This window comes from Anser cygnoides, chromosome 3 (genome assembly GCF_040182565.1).
Source record: "Anser cygnoides isolate HZ-2024a breed goose chromosome 3, Taihu_goose_T2T_genome, whole genome shotgun sequence".
In the NCBI taxonomy this organism is placed as follows: domain Eukaryota; kingdom Metazoa; phylum Chordata; class Aves; order Anseriformes; family Anatidae; genus Anser; species Anser cygnoides.
Genome location: NC_089875.1, coordinates 101,429,591 through 101,453,683, shown reverse-complemented (window position 1 = coordinate 101,453,683; position 24,093 = coordinate 101,429,591). Strand labels below are relative to the sequence as shown.

The 24,093-nt window shown below is 42.3% G+C and overlaps 1 protein-coding gene across 3 annotated transcripts in view; it reads right to left on the bottom strand.

Annotated features, from left to right (window-relative positions):
• Window positions 1–8,745: 8,745 nt before the first annotated feature.
• ERICH1 (glutamate rich 1) overlaps window positions 8,746–24,093 on the bottom strand; it is a 98,262-nt gene continuing 82,914 nt past the window's right edge. Inside the window, exons 8-9 of one of the 3 annotated variants that reach the window (XR_010830579.1) lie at window positions 10,849–10,929; window positions 8,746–8,803 (exon numbers count right to left, since the gene is read on the bottom strand). The gene's annotated coding sequence lies outside the window, so the exon portion shown is untranslated. The other 2 variants (XR_010830581.1, XR_010830580.1) reach the window with 2 other exon arrangements.

Below are 24,093 nucleotides of genomic sequence, written 5' to 3'. Positions count from 1 at the left end.
CACCTGATAATAGCATAGTTATTAGGTGAGTGCTTCCTCTCTTGCAGCAGCACCTCTCAGGTAATGGATTTTGATTCTAAAATACTACTTAAAATAACCATACACAGATTATATTAATTAGACTTAACATCTAAGAGCACTGTTTCAGACTTTGTATATACAAAGCATCTGACACCTTGGCATAACTCCCTTTCAACGTTATCTAATACAGCGTGGACACTTTCAGTGAGACTGATGGTCTGAGCGATTCAGTTATTTCCTCGTTCTCTGTGCACAAGCTTATCGATGCCTTTCCCCCTCCTTTTATTAGGAGGCAGTGGCAAATAAGGCAGAAAAACATTCTATTGCTCCCTTTTGACTTTTCAGAAACTCTAACAGGTTGTCTGGGTGACCTGTCACACTTTGCAGCGTGCTCATTTGCATGGAAACCATTGGGGCAGGATATGATGTTTAGCTTGTTTGTGCGTGCCAAGCACAACAGGGAGATCCTTGGGGCCTCCAGCAGCAATTGCAACAGCAGTTGTAAACATCCATTCATTAAGGACTGATATCATCCCTGGCTGTACGACACTTAACAAGCTACTTATGCAGCTGGAGGAAGGGAAGACCGCTGAGTCAGTTGCTGATGGATGTGGAGCCAGATGACTTAACATCTTGGCAAGGTTGGATGTGTTCTCAGGAGGAGAGGACCTCAGGCACCCAGGATGCCATCATTTCTGTTCAAATTTTTTTTTATTTTTTAAGACAGAGACCATTATTTTCATCGCTGCATCTCTACCTGTGGCATCAGCTCGTTTTCTTTGCAGCAAAGACCAAAGATCTTTGGTGGCTCCGCCTGGCAGTGTCTGGAAATGGCCACCACGGGCAGAGCAGAGGCGTGAGGGCAAGGGAAGGCTGCTGCCTGCCTGCCTGCCATGGAAACAGCCACCAGCATCCCCACCGGACAGGCACGTAGAGCCTGACACTGCTCCCACGTACCCTCTCCGTTTCTCTCCCGTGGGGCAAAGTGGATGATTTGGGGTTCTTGGCACCACCTCTGCTCACGCAGCACAAAGCACACAGCACTTTTTTTACGGTGCAGCACGGCTCTGCCGATAACTCACCCTTGGCGATATTACACAATTACTTATAAACGCCTGCACTGGAAGCAAATGAAAATTATTATTTATGGAGAACTTCTCAGCAGTCCCTGGGATTAAAGAATGTAATAACCAGTAACATTTTATGCCAAACATTGTGTTAACAGAAAGAATACTATCATATAGATATCGACAAAAGAATATTTCATTGGAAGGGCTGTGAGACTGAGTATATGCAGCCTACCTTTAAAGGAACCAAGCAAATCAAGGTGGAGCACAACTCACTTTTTACTCAGGTCTCAGAGATGACAGTGAAGCTCATGAGCAGCACAGGATGGCCCAGGGGTGGAGGTGTTTCAGTGTTGATGTGTGTAAGATCATTTCTTGTGCTGCTTCATTCCCTGTTTGCATGCATTGCACTGTGCCAGGGTGCTGGGCATCTCAGGATGATGAGCATTAATTCTGCCTGAAGAGGACTGTGGCATTGCTAGCTTGGGACAAATGAGTGCCAACAGCAGTGTGCTTTGCTTGTGAGTACACATTTATATCTCCAGTGTAAGCATAACCTTACTCAGTGCTGCTCTAGGCTCTCTGGGTTGTCCAAGTGCCTCGGGTCAGTGCCCAGACCCCGCTTTCTTGGACTCTGCAGCTGAGCTGCTCCCTCTGAAAGCTATCCAGATCCTGGCAATCATGCCTCTGAATTTGCTAACTGATTATCTCAGTATCTAACCTCAATGGGAAATTACTGTCTCCCCCCCCCCCCCCCCCCCCCCCCCCCCCCCCACCTCCTTGGGCTTTCTAAAGGTGAGGTGCCCAGTCCAAATGATTTCTCTGCACAATTTCTGCAGTCATAAGGAGAGAGGCACATGTTCAGTGGTGGAACTGGCCCTCCTCTTCTGGGCACCTCCAGAGGGGATTAGTTGCTCTCTGGACATATCGATTTTTGGCGCTGGCTATAGAGAAAACCTACAGAAATAGCTTAGGCTGAACATTTAATATGCAGTGTCTGAGGTTTAGTGAGATAAAGGTCTAGCATCCTACTTCAGTGGCAACATCCTTGAGCAAACTCCGTGCTTTTTAACGTGTTATGCAGTGAAGAAATATTTTTGCTTTAGTGTGGGAGAGCAGCTATGAAGTGGAAGTCAGACGGCATGATTTAACAGAGGAAGGAAAACAAACACCAAACCCACAAAAACCTGTTTGTGACCCAGTATAAGCTGGTGGGTTTACATTCACCTTCCTGTCTTTTTGGCACAAACTTGCATTGAGGCTGTGGGAGAGCTAAACCACAGCTCAAACTACACAGGGCTCAAGTCCCCAGCGCTGCTAAATATCTTCAGGAGCTCTGGCTGATGGCATCCACCTCTGGCTCTGATGGATGTTGGGCTCCCTGCATGGCCCGTGAGGTCGGATTTACACCTCCCCTCCTCCTTCTGAAGGGATGTTTGCTCTTCTCTCTTGCTCTGTGCTGAATTATGCCCATCCTTTCATCGCTCGCTGCTCTGCAAGACGGGGTCAGACAAGGCCTCGGCGCCTTTCTGCTTGGCAAGGAGAAGGCCAGAGAGATGCAGGGAGGGACGCGAATACAAAGAGCTGAACTGTTCCTTATTGAAAAATTGACAAGAAGGAGGAAAAATACATTGCAGGTGTCTTCGTATGGCCAACACTGCCAGTGTTTCTGCAGTTTCCCCACTTGTTAGGAATATAATCAAATTCTTCTATAATCAAAGTCTAATTCCAGCAGGGGATGAAACAGTACAAACAACCCTTAGGTGGTGCTGGCAGCCTTGGAAGTGAGGGTAAAGCCGGGGTTTCCGTGCTGCCCCCCCCCCCCTTTCTTTCCCCATCTACAGTGAGGGTCTACCACGGTGCGGCTGGGAGCAGCACACACTCCTATGCACTTCTTTTTCCCTTTCCTTAGGGCAAAGCTTGCTCTTTAAAAAGAATTATGGCTCAGTTATGACAGGAAAGCCACACGTTGCTTGAGTTATTCCCAGCCAGTGATGATTCTGTTCAAGCCTTTATGCATTTTGGCTTTATGTGCCACCATCCCTTTTGGGCTGATAGTTTCAAGTTCCTGTAATTCATTACCGAAGAACACACAGTGGAGGACAAAACAATTTGTTATTTGCTATTTTTTTTAAAAAGATTCAAAATGTTTATCAGCAGCAGGATCACTCTCCATTGGTATTTCTCCCTCACTCTGGTTTAAATCACAGGAAGAAGATACACCCCCTTTCCCCAGTCAGGAAAATAACAGAAAAAATAAAATATTCTCCAAACACGAAGTAAATCCCTGTGCAAGGAAACCAAGCACGTTCCTTCAACTCATTTTAAAGTCCCCTCTGGCGGCTGCCAGGCCACAAGGTGGAAGTGGCTTCCAGAAGCCACTTTGCTGTCCAGCAAAAGCCAGCCTTTGCTGCCCACAGAGGGAGCTAATGGGACCCAAATTTTTGGTGGCTCGTGCTCGCTGAGATGAGTCTCCACCACAATTTCTGAATGGAAACATACTGAAGCAACTACTGGGAGTTAATCCAAATCCTCACTCAGTTTGGCATCAGACACATCCTTTAACCACCCTGCCTCAAATTTTTCCCTTGCAGGATGGATTTCATCTGGGGGGTGCTGTGGATTATATGAAGTTCCTACAAACTTTGGAAAAGGATTGGATTACTGTTTTCAAAGCATTTTGTCCTCTTAAAACATTTTCACAGACATTCTGCCATAGAGGTGGAGAAACATCTCTTTCTGGTCCTCCTTGGACTATTTTTATACTTTCAAGCACTCACTACAAAGACAGGAGAACTCTGATTAAAAGTCAATCCCATACCATAGCTCATGATTACATGCTTAGTTAAAACCTGAAGCGAACATAGCTCCAGGAAACATATTAATCTACTGTTTGATTAAACTACCTCTCAGCTACCTTATTAATTTGCCGTCTTTGTGGAAGAGTAACAAGAAAGTCCTATGAAAGACAAGACAGATTGAGGGGATTAATTTATGTTGTCACTGGCTACTCAACTAAGGGGAAAAAGCAATGATAAACAATGACATCTTTTTTTGTTTGTTTGTTTTATCATTGATGGGAAGTTTAATTGGGAATTGAAAGGAGATGGGGACACAGACCATACGGACAAGGATGCCTGCATTTTCATTGGTGTGTTACCATCACAGCAGCAACCAAAACCTCAGCTGAGGTCAGGCGTCCACGTATCTGGCACAAGCTAAAACGCAGAGGATGAAGTGAAGGGTTTCTCAGCAAAGTACCAAGGGTTGTGCAGCCAGAACAACCCAGAGCTATGCAGCAGCTCCCCTGAGGGCCAGGGCAGATGCTCCTTAAACAAGGAGATGGATGCCCGTTTTGTCCAACATGAAACTTCAGGGTAGCTGAAGGACAAAAAATAGCCCATCCAACCGTTTGGTTCTTCAGACCGTATAAGCAGGTGTGTACATAATTTAGGGATAGATGAGATCTTGTTTTGGTTTTATTCTCTCTTTGGCATGCAGATTAAGTCACAGAGTGACGATCCCGTTACCACTGCCAAATGAGTGACCAAGTGCCCGCTGACAGGAAACTGCTCGAGTCCTTCTTGGTCTGTGGCATATCTGGAGATACACAGTCTGCAGCTCTATACCCTCCGGTTTTATAGATCAATAATGCTTTAGAGTGGGAATTGTGATGCAGAAACATAATTTTCAGAAGCTCTGCAAAAAGATATCACAGGTGTTGCATTCGCTTTATATTTTACTTCTTATTAAATGAGTGTTATCTTGAGTAAATATCCCGGGCTGTCCATTCTGATGTGAAGAAGACAGAAATTCTGCTTTGGAGAACTCAGTATAAATAGGTGAAAGTTTTCCATTTCAAGTGAATTTAATGGACTTTATTTAGCTCAACAGGCCAAGCTTGAATGCTCCCTGATATACACTAGTAATGCCATTCCCCTCAAACAACTCTCCCGTCTACGCTACATCTATTTGAAGAAAATACCAAAGATGTTTGGTTTTCTGATTATTTAATACTTTCATTCCACTTGACTTTAGGAGGTGGACTCGGGCATACAAACCACGCAGTTACAAAATCTCCTGGGATTCCTTCTCAAAGAATAAAATAATTAGCTTGATGTATCGAGGCATAATTCAAACTAGAGAAGCGACTGCTGACAGAATTGGATTTGCTTAGTTAAAATTGTTTGGCATCAGGAGATATTAACCTGTATTTGCCTGATTTTCAACGGAAAATCTGTAAAGCAAATTTTATGAAATGGCTTTTAAAGTGTATTTGTGAAGAAGGTCTAATATTTACTTATTTAAACCCTACTTCTGCTTCAATATTTTTACAAGCTAGCAAAGGTAAAAAGTATTTCCTGGAGCATAATTCCGCAAACATAACAACTTATGTGCCAAATGAAACCCATTGCTGGTGTTTCTTAAAAGCCTTGCAAAACTAAGTAAGCAGCATTAGCCTCCCGAAGCTCACCAGGCTCCCAACTTTCATCAGCATTCAATTGCTGATAACTTGCCAACATTTTTGAAGTAAAATCCATATAAACAAAAGTACAAATATGTTTAAAATGTAAATGCTTTTTGGGGGAGATCAAGGAAGAGATTAAATACCTCCCTTTGGCAAAGGATACAAGGATGTTCCTTAAACGCCCCTTTGACTTGAATGAGACATAAACATGTGCTTGAAGTCTGGCTCTGGCGTGCTCAGAGCTTGAAGGACTAAACTTGCAGGCAGGTTTGGGAATTGCAACACTGAGCAGCACCCTGCCCAGCTTCCGGGAGCCGTCTCTTACTGGAGTCTGCGGGCTGAAATTAGGTGTCTATAAACATGGCAAACTTAGGTCAGGTCCAAGAACAGAAGATGACATGCTGGCTGTGGTGAGGGAAAGGAGGTGAACTATGTGAGTAAGTAATGAGGAGGAAGAAGTCTTTAGTTTGTCCTAATTCTGAATATAGGCCCCTTCCTGTGGTGGGTGCGTAGCTCTGAGAAGGTCATATCATGACTCTCCTCCTGTAGGATCAGGAATCCACAGGACCATGCCAGTCCTGCCAAGGAAACCATCTCAAGAGGAAGAAGGCACAGTGCCAATGGCTCATTTCTAAGAATCACACAGGTTCTACTTCTTCCTCTGCTCGTTCTTCTTCCTCGTTCTAACAAACAAGAGGACAGAAGGGAACAGGGGATGTTGTCTTCCAGCCATGTTTTGGGCAAACCTCAGTCTCCCTTTCAGCCACAGGGAGGACGAGAAGATGACCGTGTCATTGTGCACCCGTACAAGGTTTAATGTCCTCCTGGGCATCATGCCCTGGTTACCTGGCTGCGGGGAAGCCTGTAAGCAGATCTTCCAGAGAGCCTCAGCTGCAAAAGGGATGGGCAAGGGGATGGCCTTCATGGCCAGTGTGAGCTGGCAGCTGTGGCTTAGAAAATCTAAATTTTGGATTTAGATTTTTACTGCAGCAGATAGGCCTGCTATAGATGCCGACATCTTCTGCTGGATGGAATCCTAACTTTTCACCCAAAGATGATTTTCTGTCCAGGCCCAAATCACCATCATCAAATTCGAATGTATCCATTCAGTAACTAATTTCCATTTTACCTTCCTGCTGCTTCACTGTATGTTCCTGAGGCTCCTAAGTCCCACACCTTTGCTGAGTTCTCCACGGTTCAATTTGTCTATTGCCTGTGTTGTCCTTCTGATGGTTTCATTGGTCCCAAGTAAAACTTCCAAAACTACTGAAAGCAATTCTCATGGAAAAAATATGTGGTCCTCATGAGCTCCATTTCCATGATGCAGTAAGATGAAAATGTGTCACTGGTCAAGTTATCATTTATTTTAATTTGTTCTAGTGTATCTTCTGAAAATTATATTGTTATTGTACTTAAAATTGCATCATATTATTATACTGAGCTTTTATCTAAAAGAAGAATTCATATTAGCATAGTAATGGAAGTGATAACATGCTGATTTTGCATTCACCTTGCATGAGTGCAGGAAAAGTAGTTGTCAAAAACACAGCTCACCAAGATCATGTGCATTGATTAGAAAGTCATGAAGATTACACATAGAGGGGAGGGAGATGTCACTCCATGTATCTTCAGTCAATGTCATGAAATGCTTTCCAGCTATATCACTTTTTTCAAAAGAATCATGTTTTTGTTGCTGTTGTTGTCTGTTTTAATTTCTTGTAGGTAAAGGCAGAAGATGGAATATTCCATTACATGATAATTTTAATTTTAAATATAAACAGAAGGCTGTACAAGATGGAGGCAATTTGTGGCTTGGTAAATTGAAAACAAAAAAAAAAGACCTTGTAAACAGTGATTTTCTAATCTTCTTCAAATTAACCACAGTTGTGGGGAGAAGAGAGACATCTCTTGGAGGGGGTGAGAATGGAAAACAGGGAGCAGAACAATTTTAAAAAGAACAGGTAAGAATTTCAACCTTTTTCAATTTGTGCTTTGTAAAATTGAGCTGAACAATCTGAAGATTTCAAAACATTCAGCTGTGTAGGATGCCCCTTAGTGGTTGAATATAAATATTGTTGACAGAAGAAAGAACTTTAAACATTGAAAAAAAATGCATTTATTAACAGAGAACAAAGGATTTCAAACAATAACATATGTACAGAAGTGCCTACTAAGCCATGTTTACATAAAGCATCAGAAACAGCTGCAAAATGCTAACCAGTAGTAACAGAATATTCCTGAATAAGATATTACATTGAGTGAACAGAACAAGAAAACAAAAGAAAAGGAAGGAAAAAAGGTCAGTCTCTATTTTATTTTAATCAGAATGCATATTTTGGAATGACGAGTTTCTGCAGAGGAATAATGATCAGATGTTGAATTCTACAACGAAACCCAACCCAACATTTTTACTGATCCTTTCTAGAGTTTCTGTACAGGATTACAAAGTTATCTGGTCTGGTGTCACGGTTCCTTTCCAATAATGTACTGATGGTACAGCCTCCAGCCATCTCTGCTGTTGCACAAGGATATCAGCATGTGTTTCAATGCACAAACATTTCTACACAAGAGGCATCAAAAAGATGTTTAAGATTCAATAGTAAAGGTTACAGTGCACAAATTCTGTAATCCACATAAATGTGTATCTCAGCTATAACAGTAAAAATAGTCTATGAGAGATGACTTTTACCTAGTTTAACTCTTTTCATGCTTCCTTTTCAAAACCAGTCTTTGTATAGGAGTCAATGTGCAAAAGCTGTAGCAAGGCGATACTAAGCATGGCATCCTCATCAATCTGCTTACAACTACTCTGATTTTAACTGTATTTTATACATTCGGATGTCCCTTTATGTATGCACTGGATAACAAAGGAAATCCATTGTATTTACAGACAATTCTTGGAAATCTGATGCCTCCGTTAGTCCATTTTTCTTTTTTCTTTCTTGAAGAAATCTGTATTCTTCCATCCTTTCAACTCTGCATGTAGAAATCAAGGCTGCAAAGTGTCTCATTACCTCCACACTGGTAATGGAGACAGAAAAGCTACTCATCAGCACTCCTGACACATGCATTTATTTCTTGGGCCACATCCCAACACAGCTTAAAGGGTCACGGGAAGTTTCTTCTGTTGAGCCAACTGGTGTGTGCTGTAGCTGGAGAGACTGATCCCAAACATGCCCAGGAGCAAGGCAGTCCGTTGCAGCAGTATGTCCGATGAGTTGATAACTATTTTTCCTGCAGCTTGAGTCTATGGGGAAAACAGGGCCAGTTATACACTGATTCTGCTGAGTGCGACACAAAAGCAAGTCTCTGGAACCTACAAGGCAGTTTTTAAATTTTTTGTGTTATTTAATATAGTATGACTCTGCTTTCTGCTGAAGAGTGTTTGGCACAAGCTGTTAAATGTTTTGGAAGGGTTTTCTTTTTATCACTTTGTAAAACAAAGGACACATTTCTGATCTGATTTTTCTTTCATTTATAATTCAGTGATTTCAGTGACTGATTTTCAGTGATGGGGTTCCCGCTGGCAACTTGGCTGAGAGGGAGAGCTGAATTAAGCTTAGAGGCTTAGGAATAAAGGAGAAAAGACTTTCTCGTTCTGTGAAATAGAAAGGTCTCTTCCTTCCCACAGATTAGCTCCTAATACAGTGATGCCCCCTTAAATGTTAGTTATTAATTCAGGAAAGCAATGGATCAGTAATGTCTTTCATTAGCTCCACAGGTAGCACTAGACCAAGCAGACAAGCTTTAACGCAGGTTCGCTCTTCATCATGTCTGACAAAGCAGCAGGAAATGCCCATCAAAGTAAAGATAAAAATTATTTACTGATTATCTGAATAACAATAAGAAAAAAATAATTTACTGTTGTTTGCCTAATACAAGTGTATGATACACCGACCAAGAAGCAGAAGCACATTTGCATAGATTCCCTACAGAGCAAAACACAAATTCTTGCGCATATTGACACTGTGAGTTAAAACATATTGTGCATCTTTCTAGTTGTGGCGTTTCTTATATAAAATGATGACTAAGCCTTACACAAAGACTTCATTCTTCAAGCTCTCTCCTGCACTCAATGGATGGGAAGTATGGCACCACTGAAATGACTGACAAAGCTCCCATTCCAAGGAGCCTGATTTTCACTTCCAGATTCTGTAATGTTTTCTGTTTGAGCTTTAATAATCAGAGCTCAGTGCTCTGACCTTGATAAATGTGGCTGGCAGTGTGGCTACTTCAGCAGGAGAATAAACACAAAAGAAATTCCAAATAATATTACTATGTAATGGTGATATCGAAAGATAAGCAGGGATGCATGGACGAAATTGATTGCTAGGACTGAAACGCGGTAGTCTTAGCTCTGCCATGTCACTTCTCAACCACCAAAGGCTATGAGTTTGAATGCAGATCGCATTGCTAACAGCTGTGACATTGTCCAACAAAAGAACATACATTCTGTAAATATCAGAATATGGAATACAATAAGGAAGATGCCCTACTTCGTAATATCTTTCCTATGGATGTTTTATTCTCAATTACTCAGCTGATTTAAAATATTTTCTATCCATATCTTTATTTTTTCTTCATTTAACAATCAATATTCTGGACCCTCAATGTTCCAGAGGTCAATACTCTTTGAGGTTTCTTTATCATCCTTACGTCCTTAGATATAAAGAAGACATTCTTCACTCAGAGGGTGGAGAGGCACTGGCACAAGTTGCCCAGAGAAACTGTGGATGCCCCATCCCTGGAGGTGTTCAAGGCCAGGCTGGATGGGGCTTTGGGCAACCTGGTCTGGTGGGAGGTGTCCCTGCCCATGGCAGGGGGTTGGAATTAGATGGTCTTTAAGGTTCCTTCCAACCCAAACCATTCCGTGATTCTGTGATTATGATCATAGAAGTCAATTGAAGTGTTTCACTGACAACTCATTATAATTCCTTTGAAACCCTATCATTCTCATTCCCATTAAAGTTTCCCTACTGCCCCAAACACAAAAAACCACTGTAATCTAAAATGAGGGAGAAGGAGTTTCGGTTTAGGCACTGCAGATATACAAGCTTTGTCCAGTACTCTGCATTTGGTATTCCAGCATTATAACTATTATCATTATTCATTTACTTTTCAGCAGAGGCTTAATTAAGATTTCTTTGAGTTGTTATGAATGTTAACCCACCAGAAGCCAGGGTTCCCTTGGGCTGGTCATGTAATAATTTGAAACAAAATCAGTCTGAGGAAGAAAAATACTGGTATTTCAGAGATCTAATTAAAAGGAGAAAAAAGTCAGAATTTTCATACCTGCAACAACCTTATATACCCAGGTGTCATTCTCCGTAGAGGAATTACCATTATTTCTAAGTATTCGTAGAACTTCAGACCCTGCAATTTTAGAACAGAGAAAACATTACTAATTCCCAAGGATTTTTACACAGTGACCTCCAAATGAAACAGAAGATTAAATCTAATATGCTTTGTTACAGAGCCAAAGCACTCCAAGAAGCAACATATGCAAACATTTTTTCCTCACCTGGTGCTCTTCTCCTCGTAAGCCTCTTACATGCTAACGTCCTGCTAGTATATAAAGGCCAGTTCAGTTGCATAACCTGTCACATGTGATCTGTCTGCAAAGCTTAGGTGTTGGCAGAGGCCACAAGTGTCTTGCCTGGGGCTAGGTATGTCTGAGATATCGGGAGGCTCTCTGGGAATGTCTGAAGCTCATTAAGAAAGCAAAGCAATAGCTGACCTCCTTAAGGAACAAAAGGGCCTAAGCCTGTCTTATAGATAGAACTGGACATCAAAAAAGAGGTCATTATAGCATTTTGTATCGTCGAGTGACAATGCAAATAGGATTGGATTGCTTTTATGTGACTTAGAGCATGTATTTATATCCACAGGACAACCTGGCTGTGTAGGAAGCTTAATTCAGCCATGACCCAAGTTGAGAGGATGTGCTAATATAAGAAGGCTATTTGGAGGCACATTTAAAAAGAAGTTCTTTCTTTTCTGATAGCACTCTTTTTTACGCAGTATTATACATGTTATTGCCCCTTTTTCCACTGCTGAAACTTTACAGCTAGAAAATATGTAATCTAATATTTGTTATTACTATTATTACTACTTTCTCTTAACTGCAATTTCTTTTCACTGTAGAGAGCTTGGATTCAGTTCTGCTCCTGGGGTTATATAGTACACAATGTGAAAAATGGTAATCAGTAACTCTGGTCTACAAAATCAATTTCTCTTTCTTTAAGCAGTGTCCATGGACACACTGTGCCAAGAAAGCTCCTTTTTCCCATTATCAGTATATGCAACTTGAGTAACGATAGCAAGGCACAATTTAGCTCCAATTATGGTCACACTTCTAAACACAATAGGTAAATCTTCAGGTGATGTCAGCCAGCACAGCACCAGTGTGCACTGTGAACTCACATTGTTCATCAGAAGCGCTCAGCAGAACAGCACTGACTTTGTATTGGGTTTACATGGCAAGGTTTTGGTAGCAGGGGCTGCAGGGGTGGTCTCTGTGAGCAGAGCCCAGCAGCTGCCCCATGTCAGATCAGAGCCAGCTCCAGCCAGCTCTAAACAGGACCTGCTGCTGGCCAGAGCCGAGCCAGGGAGAGGCATTGGTTGTGCCTCTAGGAGAGCAGATTGAAGAAAGGGGAAAAAACACTGTGCAACGGCATCTGGGAGAGGAGTGAGAAAGTGTGAGAGAAGCAGCCCTGCAGCCCCCAAGGTCAGTGCAGCAGGAGGGCAGGAGGTGCTCCAGGCACGCAGCAGAAGTTCCCCTGCAGCCTGTGGAGAGGCCCCTGGTGGAGCAGGCTGTCCCCCTGCAGCCCATGGGTCCCACACGGAGCAGATCTCCACGCTGCAGCCCGTGGAGGAGCCCCCGGTGGAGCAGGTGGATGTGGCCTGGAGGAGGCTGCGGCCCATGGAGAGCCCCCGCAGGAGCAGGCCCCGGGCCGGAGCTGCAGCCCGTGGAGAGGAGCCCACGCAGGAGCAGGGGGTCTGGGGGGAGCTGCCGCCCATGTTGATTGTTGAGTGACATCCCTGTCCTTATTCCAACCCTTGAGCCCTTTTTTCTCCCCCTTTCCCTTTGAGGAGGGGGAGTGAGAGTGTGGAGAGTGTGGTTCAGCTGCCCAGCTGTGCGAAACCACCACAGACTTTCACTCCTTTAGTCTCTCTCTACTATGGCATTCTGTAGCTCTCAGAGAAATATTCTTGCCATAAAACAGCAGAAACACATAACGTGCCTACTTGGAGAAATACTCTACATTAGGAATTCCACAACGATACCAGTTATCAAGAATTATTATAACTCGTTAAGCAGGTGCCTGGTTAATGTTACATAAAGGAATGATGCTGTTTTATTCTGAGGCTCTGCTTTGCAGGCAGATCTTATTTTTCTTGTGCTGCACCACATTTATACCATACAAACTCTCTTGGCATCAGTGAAGTTATGTCTCATCCATAAAAAAGGTAGTTGAGTTGCACTAGTCCTGTAGCATCAAATACTAAAAGATTGGGAAACTGCTAATCTGGGCCTTTTTTTAACATGCATTTGTAAAATGACTCTTGCTAAACCTTAACTGCTGAATACTTCAGCTATAGGAAATACTGTATTAATGGGAAACATTCGGCATAAAATTTGGAGCCAGCTGAAATTCATGGAAAGAATTCTTCCTGATTTGGGTTCACATCATCCTAACAGGAGAAACCACTGAAACATAGCCTATTAGTAAATACAAGTTACTGTGCCCATACAAACAAGTTTGGGGTTAAAATCAATACTGGAAAAAGGCAAAAGTTTTTTTTTTTCTTGTTATTGTTTCTCAGAGTACTCCACATGCCAACTTTTCTGTACAAACAGAAAATCACCTAGCATCGCTGCCTGGAGCATGCTGCTAGAGCCTCTGAGTCTGCATTCTTTTGGAAATACACAGAATGCTGATTTTTTTTCCTTTATATTTCCTGTCTGGCTCATATTCAGAGCAAGAGATAGTTATTGCAGTATCAAAATTTCAGTAGCTTCAAAAATGTACTACTGACAATTTTTGTAATTGTGTGTGTGATTCTTTCAGTTCAGAGGATGGCAGCGGAAAGAAGAGGGGAGCTTCCTGGGACGTGGCATTCAGGAAAGGAGAGCTTTCCAAGCAAGCATCTTTGTGCTGAAAAAATAAAAGGGAACGGAACCAGTATGCCTTGCATGCCACAGCTGTCCTTAAAAGTGATTTCCTGGCCATGCTCAGCACAGTTAAACTGACGAATATTTCTTGTAATTGCAGGTGTTACCAAAATCTCTACGACTTTCCTGAGGGCTCTAAAAGAATCACATACACAAGTCATTTCTGGAGGACTTTGAGCAAAAGTCTGCCTCAGTTCCTTTTAAATCAGGACCCTGATTTAAGGAAGGTTTTGTAGCCCACACCAAGCCTTTGACCATTCCGATAGGCGTGCCTCAAATATTAAGGATGACATTACACTGTGATCATTTCTGGACTTGTTGCTTTCCCTATGTGCCCCAGAGTTGGTTAGCTTCTTTCACACACAGCTGCTTCTCCCATCATCCTGAATTAACAATCATCCTGCTGTTGTCTCTTAAAACCGGGCTCAACTTTCCTGGGTTTTATTGCTGTCTGTGCTCTGGTCAGTGATTCCTGTTTTCCAGCTCATTTTCCCACCTACTTTCCAGTATATTTACTTTTGTCCCCAAGAACAGGCATCTTTTTCAACATTTCCCTCTACATCAATACCTCAAATTTAGCGCCAGAAAATTCTCTTCAAAAGACAAACTTGTGCTGCTTTCGTCTGGTGGTTTGGGCTTGCCATTGCAGACCCTTATAGCTGCTGGTTTGTGGCACTTGAGAGAATCTGGATGGTAGGTGACTCTAAGCCATCCATTGCACGCTTTTTTTTTTTTCCCCGCTGTGCTTTGTTGTATCTTAAACATAGAACAGAAAAGCATAAAAACACAGAATGGTTTGGGTTGGAAGAGACTTTAAAGATAATCTCATTCCAACCCCCCCGCCATGGGCAGGGACACCTCTCACCAGACCAGGTTGCCCAAAGCCCCATCCAGCCTGGCCTTGGACACCTCCAGGGATGGGGCATCCACAGCTCCTCTGGCAGCCTGTGCCAGTGCCTCCTCACATCTTTAGCCGTCATGAAGCAGAGGGAGAGAGGAGTGAGGCAAGCTGGCAGGGTGCAAGAGCTGGGAGCACAGGCATCGTCAGCTGGTGAGAGCAGCTTTTCACATTTGTGTGGCAGCCCAGACTGCAGAGCTGCAGCCAGACGTGGGTGCTCTGCGAAGGATGATGAGTCAGGTTCACCTGCACGAGGACCTATCAGTGGGGTCTGCGGCTGCTGCCGTACCCCAAGTCTAACATGGAGAGAGTTACTCCTGGTCAAGAACAGAAACCAAAGAAGAAAGGGGAGGGAGAAGAACAGAGGAAATAAAAATGGGGAAAAGGGAAAGCTCAGTGGCCAGTAGGAAGATAAATGATGGTGCTCCCCAGGCGAGCAGCCTTCCCAGGGCTCCCCTCCAGCAGTGCAGGGTCCCCCCATAACACTCCTGAAGAAATAACACAGGTTTCTTTGGGACCTGCTCAAACTCTTGGTGGTAGTGATCACAAGGACCCACAAGGACCCACTGCGGCCACGTTAATGGCTTCGCTGGGGCAAGGACCATGAGGCCCAGGAGGGGAACACCCTGCCTCAGGGCCCTGGAGGACCCTTCCCTGGGTGGTCGGGGTGATGGGCACCCCGCTGCCACGGGAAGGAAGGCGCACACCTGCACACAGGAGGCTGTCAGCAACACAAAGACACCCAAGGCACTGTGCAATGTGGTGGTAAGTGTGCCTGCTCGTGGGCATCAGTTATTTGTGATCTGCCATATGCTCAAGTGACTGAAGCCAATGTCTCTTAGCAGCTGTCGCTCCTCCTACATGATAAGATAAAGACTGTTTGCAGGACATCCTCCATGTGCAGTTCCATTTTTGATCAATAAACTGGTTTAAAGCAATATTCTCTGCTGGCTTTGGGGGTCATTGAGCTTGCTTTACACTAGGTCTTCAAAACTGATAGAGGTGCAGCATTGTACAAGAGAATTCTCCATAAAGCAAATACAATTTTTATACTATACCTGGACAACAATAGCAAACTGCATCATTTTGAAGTCATAATTTTGAAAGTAATTACGATATTTAACTGAAGAAGTACTTTCCAAATTCACCATCCTTAGACAGGCCAGGGGAAGGAATATGTCCAGTATTCTGAACTTACAGATGATTTCAACTCTATGTGCAGGATGGGAGTACCACACGATACTGTCTGTCTGTGCAAACAAATTAAACAAACCATATGAATGAAACAAACCAGCAAATCTTCCTCTATACACAAGCATATGAAAACTGTGGGGCTTTTTGTACTTAAATAGTCCTTAGATCTGAGAGTACTTCCTCACAAATCATTACATGCGATATTTAAAAATGAAAGGTAAGCTAGCAGGAATTTTGCCTAAAACAGATGTAACTCGAAACACCAGCTCTTCAGCAGTAACAGGTTTGGGCACCATCAGCTCATAGAAGAAAGAAATGGTCCTGCCCCAAAGAGCCTACAATCCACGTGGAAGCAGATGGATGCCAACAGATGGAGGAGCACTGAGAAACAAAGAGAATATAGCGCTTGGCCTGGGAGGCAATGTTCTCAGCTCACTCACAGTCAGATTGTTTCCAAATTTTTGTAGGCGTTGCAGCAAAGTACAGTGTTAAGGAGGGATCTGAAGGTGGTTAATGAATTTTAAAATGATGAGACAGGCAAGGAACAAGAACAATGTTAGTCATATTGTTGCATTACACAGGAATATCTTTGTGGAGCACAAAATTAGAGAGCTGTATTGAAGCGTGCTGCTGGCGGAAGTAGGAAATACTGTCAATAAAAGAGGACTGGAACACTGTGTGGATGAGCGGAGGCATAGATTGACATTGCAAATAGTACAGTCCTCAAAGTCATCTAAGGTTATGGATAGACAGTAGCAAGAGACTGTGTTGTTGAGGCTTATGGAGTTACCAATGAAGTAGCTTAAACCACTCATTATTTCATGCTGAGAATTGACTAGTTCACTTCCCACAGCTCCAGTGTGAAGTGGTTACTCCTGTATTTGCAGCCAGCCTACCCACATTGCTTTGATGACATTGAGGGACAGAATAATAGAAACAGACAAAAATTTAACAGCAAAAAAAAAAACACATAATACCAGAAAATCAAGTTAATTTCTGCTATGGAGAAAGAAGAACTTCTGCTGTGAAAGAAGATTGTATGTTAGAAATTACTGCAGATTGTATCTGTTAGAAAGTACATAAAAACAAAAAAAAGGAAGAAAAAAAAGAATTGGATGTATATTTTCTCAAAAGAACTCTATGAGCCCTTACTGTGCTGCAATTGTGGAAATAGGAAAAGTGATCTTGGCATTTTTTTTTTTTAAGTATTTCCAAAGTAAAGATAGGTGAGCATTGCTGTCACCGGCAGTAGCACAGATATAGCACAAAGGCACTAGCACAACTCCTCTGCCATGTGGTTCTGGCCACTCAGGGCTAGATTCCTCCCCCCTAACTTTAGACCTGCGCAGTGTAGATGGCTGCCTCTGAACTAGTTGCTGTAAACCACCAATGTAATTTGCCTATTTTAGATATTTATGTTGAAAAGGCAAAGAAGTGACGATGGATAATACAGTGAGATAATAGAGCCAGCTCAGATGCAGACATCAATAACATAAACACAGTCACATGGATTGCACTCCATTGATTAGAACAAGAGAATTCAAAGAAACCTGGTACGAGGAAAGGTTACAAAGATGACTATTGCATATGAAAAGCATAAATCACCAGAAGTAGTTACAAAAATTTGTCTTGTTCAACCTTGCAAAATGAACACTGAAATGGATAAAATTGCTTCTTATAAATACGAAGGGGAACAAATACCAGAGAAAGGGAACTCCTGCTTAGGCCAAAGGTTCATACTGCACACACAAACAACTCCAGCAATGAAGAGATTTATTATGAAAATAAGGTGACTTCTGATGTAGAGTGGGTTTCTGAAACTTTGCAAAAGAGAAAGCAGATGAAATAGTTTTAACGTGTAACTTATAACTTAGCCTTTCTTCTGTGTCCCTAGATCTTATGCTATTGCATGGAAACTTCATCACATAGTGTAACGGTTGACAAAGCAGGTGCATAAATTCGTAGTAGACACCTGATTCCTTATTAGCTGTTTTAAATCACAGACACCAAGGGCTATATGACAAGAAGTAGATTCTTTGGAACAGTGCTACTCCTATTGTAGTGCCTGGTAGTAAAGAGCTGACAGTTTTATGGCACTGTAAAAGCATTCAGAGAAATTACTCTTAGACTCCTAATAACACAAGACGTAGTAATGAAATGACTCATCCTCATTCCTCTTTATATTACATTGAACTTTTACAGCACAGCACTCAATTGAAACAGTCCAGGTGGGGCTCCACGTACCGCTGTACTTAACTGCCTTCCTACTACACCTTGTAAACTGCTGTTGTCCAGGAATTTCCTAGGTGTTTGTTGCTACTGTAGAAAACACAGCTTTATTTTTAAGTTTTCTGCCTGATACCTGTGAGAGTTTGGAAGGAAGAAAACTGTTTCTTTACTTTTTGTGACAGGCAGCTGTCAATGATTAAATGCCTGCACATCCTGTCACTACTCAGAGAAGATGGAGACTTTCTTAGTTTCATTTAGTGTTAGTCTTTGAATGTGGAGGGTCTTTGAGATCCAGCCTTTCTCAAAAGGCCAGTACAAAAATGCTACTGAAGTTCTCCTTGTGGTGGTTTGACCCTGCTGGGCATATGAACTCCACCACAACCACTCTCTCACTCCCCCTCCTCAAAGGAAGAAGGGGAGAAAATACCGTGGAAGGGACTCAAGGGTTGAGATAAAGACAGGGAGATCACTCAACAATTACCGTCATGGACAAAACAGACTCCATGTAGGGAGATTAGCTGTCCTTCCCAAACTGATACTGACACTTACAAGACACATCATTACTCAAGAGCACATCCAATCCTGTGACTGTGCCAATTACCTCCTATTAATCCAAGGTGGTATGTTATTTGTTGCTCTAAAGGAGTGACATATAATGGCTCCTATTTGGCAAAGAAACAAGGCATTAGTCTCTTTCTTGTGAAGAGCCTGCAATTTCCCTTCCACTTAGAAGAGATGGAACAAAGAGAGGTGAGCTCCTTAAGGAACAAGACATGTCCCCTCAACACTGGTCTCCTTCCCATAGTCCACTAGATTCCATCTACATCAAGACACCCACCAGATATTGGCTCCTGTGCCAGGCTGAACATGTGTTCCTGGCTAGCCAGTCCTCAGTGGGTGTTTTGCACTGTGAGAATCAATACAAGAAATCGTATTACAATCTGTGATGAGAACTCTTCATGTTGTGTCCTTTGCTGCTGCTGAGATAAAGAGCTCGACTGTCAGACTGCATGGTCTCACAGACATCCCTCACTCCATCTGCAGAGAGTCCCAGATGATGAGAGGCTCCATCACAGTGTCCCACGTATCTTCTGCAGCTTGATACACAGTGAACAGCTATACAGACCTGCTGGGTTGTTACTTACCCAATACGCATATACACACAGCCTAAAGACTTTTGAATTTGAACCATTTGTATGAAGCTGGACAGATCATTCCCAGCAGTTCTATATTGCTGCTGTAAAATTTTCTCAACAGTAATTCTGTGCATATGAGCAGGTGCCTGTGCAGCTATTGAACAGGGTTCTTCCTCCCCCTCTTCCTCTACATCCCACACTGAAACATATATGCCAGATCTTCACAGTGAATCCCACAAATGAGAAGCCTTAAGAAATAGCCTTCTGACATGTAATTCTGGAAGTGCAGGCATCTGAGTATGGCAGTTGAGGATAGAAGGCCATGAGATCTCCTGCGATGCCAGACAATGACTGGGAGGCTTGTGAAGAACTGTCAGATTTTATGTATGAGAAAAACCCTAATGTACAGTACCCCGTCACCTGTAACTTGCTTTTCTCTTTAGCTAGGGACATTTTTGATTTGCCTCAGAGCAGAGCCATGTCATGGAAAAATATATGCAGTAAGGAAGTTTGAGGTACCAGGACTCTGGAATGGAAAAGGGTTCATTCTAAGAAGATAATATGGATATATTCAAAGCACGACCATAATTTTTGTTCTAATTCTGAAGTACTGCTTTACAACAAAAGTACACAACTCCAGTCAATCATTTCACTGGTACATTTCTGTTCTTTTCAAACAAATTTTTTAGATACTCAAAATGTGTGGGTTAGTATATTCCATATGGTTTTATAAATTGTGAGTCATAAATCCTACAATGACGGTTTGCTATTTTTTTTTCCCAAACTAAAACTTTAGGGTTTACACTTCGAAGCACCTGATCTACCTGCTGAAGCCTCAATAATCTTTTTGGAAGGGCTGGAACTTGTTCTACATGTGATCACAGTAAAAATGAACCTGGAGTTATTAACAAAATGCAGAATTTTATACAGATTTACCCTTACTGCATAAAGAAATGTGTATGAACATCAAGAAGTTCTAAACTATTCATCTGAAGTTTTTCTTAGTGGTCTGATAAGAAAGTTACTTACACTTGGCAATTATGGATATCTAGATCTGTAACATCCACAGACAGTTTCTAATTTGGAAAATGTAAAGGATTTGATCCATCCTTGTAGATATAAAAGTCTGAACATATACTGCTGTATGGTGCAAGTTTCCACTGCACAGGCTAATGAATTAGTCCGCCTAGAATACAAAAGGTCAGTAAATTGTCTTGTAAGACTTCAAACTACGATATAGTAAGACATAATAAATTACTGGAGCCCTCTAAGTATGACAGAAAATGCTTCAAAACTATAAACTAAATTACATGGTTTTAGTGGGAACTTTTCTCGTTGAATTTCTGTTCTTGCACACTTTCTGACACATTCCCTTGTTTTGTTTCCTTGTAATTCTCTCACATTGCCAATTACATACGGTTCCCATCCATTACTATCTGTATTACTATTTAAAAGTTCTAATCCCTTAATACGACTTCTATTATTTCTGGGATGGCATCGTGCCGGCACAGTTGTGGTACTTAGCATGATTGGTGATCTATTTTTAGGCCTAATCCTGAGTAAAGGTACATTTCTTATGCTGTGAACTCTCTAGTTGAACCCTAGAAGATTCTTTCATCAGGTTCAGCAGAGTGAAAAACAACCTATGCAGGAAATAAAGCATGAAAAATTCATTAATCAAAAGAGCAGCATTTCTATAATGTTTATTTTTTCATTAGGCAGTCTTTATTCTGATTAAGTGTTGTGGCTGTCTGACTGCGAGGCCAAGCAGAAATGATTAAAACAGAATTTAAATTACCTAGGAGCGGAAAGCAAAACAAGAGGGGAACAGTAGTGAACATCTGCACTTAAGCATGACACCCTGGACTTAGCACTGACTTCTCTCTTCAGAGACTGCATCTCCCACATCACAAGACTACGAGATCACTAGGACCAGATGGTATTCACCTAAGGGCTCTAAACCAACTGAAGGATGAAATAACACAAATGCTAACTGCGGTGTGTAACATCTCAGAGAATTGTTTCAGTATCAGAGGCCTGATAAAATGGTGGTAAAACAGCAAATTGTTACAAAGGGTTCCAGGGGTGATCTGACGAGCTACAGACAGCTAGCTGGTCGAGGGAAGTGACTGTCCCGCGCTGCTCTGCGCTAGGGCGGCCTCACCTTGAGCACTGTGTAAAGTTTTGGGTACCACAGTATAAAAAAGGACACAAAACTATTAGAGAGTATCCAAAGGAGGGCTAAAAAGATGGTGAAGGCTCCAGAGGGGAGAGGGCAAGACATGTGAGGAGTGGCTGAGGTCACTTGGTTTGTTCAGCCCAGTGAAGAGGAGCCTGAGGGGAGGCCTCATGGCGGCCTGCAGCTTCCTCACGAGGGGAGCGGAGGGGCAGGCGCTGAGCTCTGCTCTCTGGGGACAGCGACAGGACCCGAGGGAACAGCATGGGGCTGGGACAGGGGAGGGTCAGGCTGGGTGTGAGGGAAAGGTTCTGCACCCAGAGGGTGGTCGGGCACTGGGACAGGCTCCCCAGGGCAGTGGTCATGACACCGAGCTGCTGGAGTTCAAGAAGCGTTTGGACAACGCTCTCAGACATATGACCTGATTTTGGGGTGGTCCTTTGGAGACCCAGGAGTTGGACTCAATGATCCTTGTAGGCCTGCCAGAGTTTGGACAATACTCTTAGACATATGGTTTGATTTTTAGGTAGTCCTGCATAGAGCCAAGAGTTGTGAGTCCCTTCCAACTCGGCATATTCTATATTTCTATCATTCTATAAGACCAGCTAACCTGATGTCCTCATTCGGCAAATCAGTAATAACCATTGCAAGGAACAGAGCGAGCAGACACATGAAAAAATGCATTGGGCAACAGTCCATGAAGCTTCATGGGAAGGGAAGAGACATACCTCATAAGCCTATTATTAATTTTTTTTTTTTTGAGGAATTGGCAAATAAATGGTCAAGGTGTACTAAACTGGATTTTTAAAAATTGAAAAAAAAATCTCATAAATGGAAGTCTCATGGGCTATGAAGATCCTCATTTGTATGAATAAGCAATTAAAAGACACTAAAGAAAAGGTTGGAATGCAAGCGTTCCCACTGGAAGGAAATCACCAATGCAATCCTATGGGACTTTGTGCCGGGATCTGTGCTGCTCAGCAAAGTCCTAAATGACCTTAAAAAGGTGATGAATAATGGGGGAACACAGACTGCTGATTCCACTATGTTTATTACAGAGACAAAAATTGAAAGCTGACTGTGCAGAGCTGCAGAAGCACACTTTGATCATGAACAACTTGTGATAAAATGGCAGATGAAATTCTATATAGGGTATGGCAAAGGTGTGCATATAGCTATGTAGGCTGATTATGACCATTCAGGAATGAAATAGCATTTCTATGAAAATGTCAGCTCAGTAATGAGTAAGGGTCAAAAAAGCAACCAATTATTTGGAAAGGACTACAGAACAAATCAAAGAACACTTCAAAAACATGCGGTGAACCTGTATTTTTAATAACATGGGCAGTTTTGTTTCTCCATCTCCGAAAGGATGATGCAGAGTTGAAAAAGATACAGGAATGTGCAAAAAATATATAATCAGAAGTAAGAAAATTTTCTCTGTGAAGAATGTGTAAACAGGACTCTTCAAGTTAGACGTGTCCTTTTACTCTTCTTTCCTGCTTATTTTTTCCTACGCCTTCCTCTACTTCTCATGTTCCTACCAACATTTCTATAGCCTTCTCAGACATTCAGAAAAATAAATTTTTTTGAATATGGACTGGATTTTCTTTCCTTACCCTGAGTTCAAGGGAAGGGTTTCTCTAATCTTCCTGTACTCCTCCAAGGCAGGAATTGCATAAGGATTAACATCCCCCTCACATACAAAGGAAAAAAAGTATTCCTTTGAGATTTTTATCTCCTTCTTGCACCATAACCTTGTCAACAAGATTTTTACTGACTATCAGATGTTGATTTCTCCAATTTCAAGGCTGACGGGCTGCTTTCAGTGCAGTGCTGTCCTGTGAATTAGGAGCTGCTGTGCCACACTGTCTCACTCTGAAGGTAATTGCAGAGCTTACTGCAAACTCCTTCCATTTTACAGCACTCAGAAATATCAGTTTCAGCCAACTGCTCTTCCCTGATAGGTAGGTGGTATTACTAGCTAGGCATAGTTCAGTTTTAATTTTATTTGGAAACTGGAGTAAAGGCACTGCAATAGCCCGGGGGTGCAAATACCCTGGCTGCTTCAACTTAAAATTTAGTTCTGACCAGCTTTTGACTCCAGTGGAAAACTCACTCTAGCTTGAGAGACATATTCAGGGAGTCCCACTCATTTAAGCCAAAGGCAGGCATTGAATTAATGAGAAAGGCAATGCTTCAATCCTTGGCTCACACCATTTCAAAGACCAGTGCGTGGTTTGGTCCAGGAGGAACAGGACTGATGGGCTGCAGGCTATCCTTCATGTAAATTCCATGAAGACTTTCTTTGAGATACATATCAATTAATTGCTACACAATTTTTATTTTTTTTTAATTTTTACACAAAAGTCCTTTCCTACCAGAGATTGCTTTTTAAACTCATCTATAGGAAGTGTTCAAGGGATATAGATTATGCAGAATCCTCCTTTGCTTGGTTCCCTATCATCTGAAGCACTGACCTTGGTTAGCTTAGTGTATTTTTGTGAGCATTAAAAACTCAGTGGAAGGCTACTCTCAGTGTGGCAATGTGAGGGAAAAAAAAAAAAAAGCCAGTCATTATAACAATGCAAAGCACAACCAAGGGAGTGTGCTTTAATTTCAGACAGACAGCTGTAAAATTGCTTAGTAAAGACGGTTAGAAATTTCTGTTTGCATTTCTTCCCAATTGCAATGCAGAGGTGAATGGCTGTGTACTGATAGAGCCATC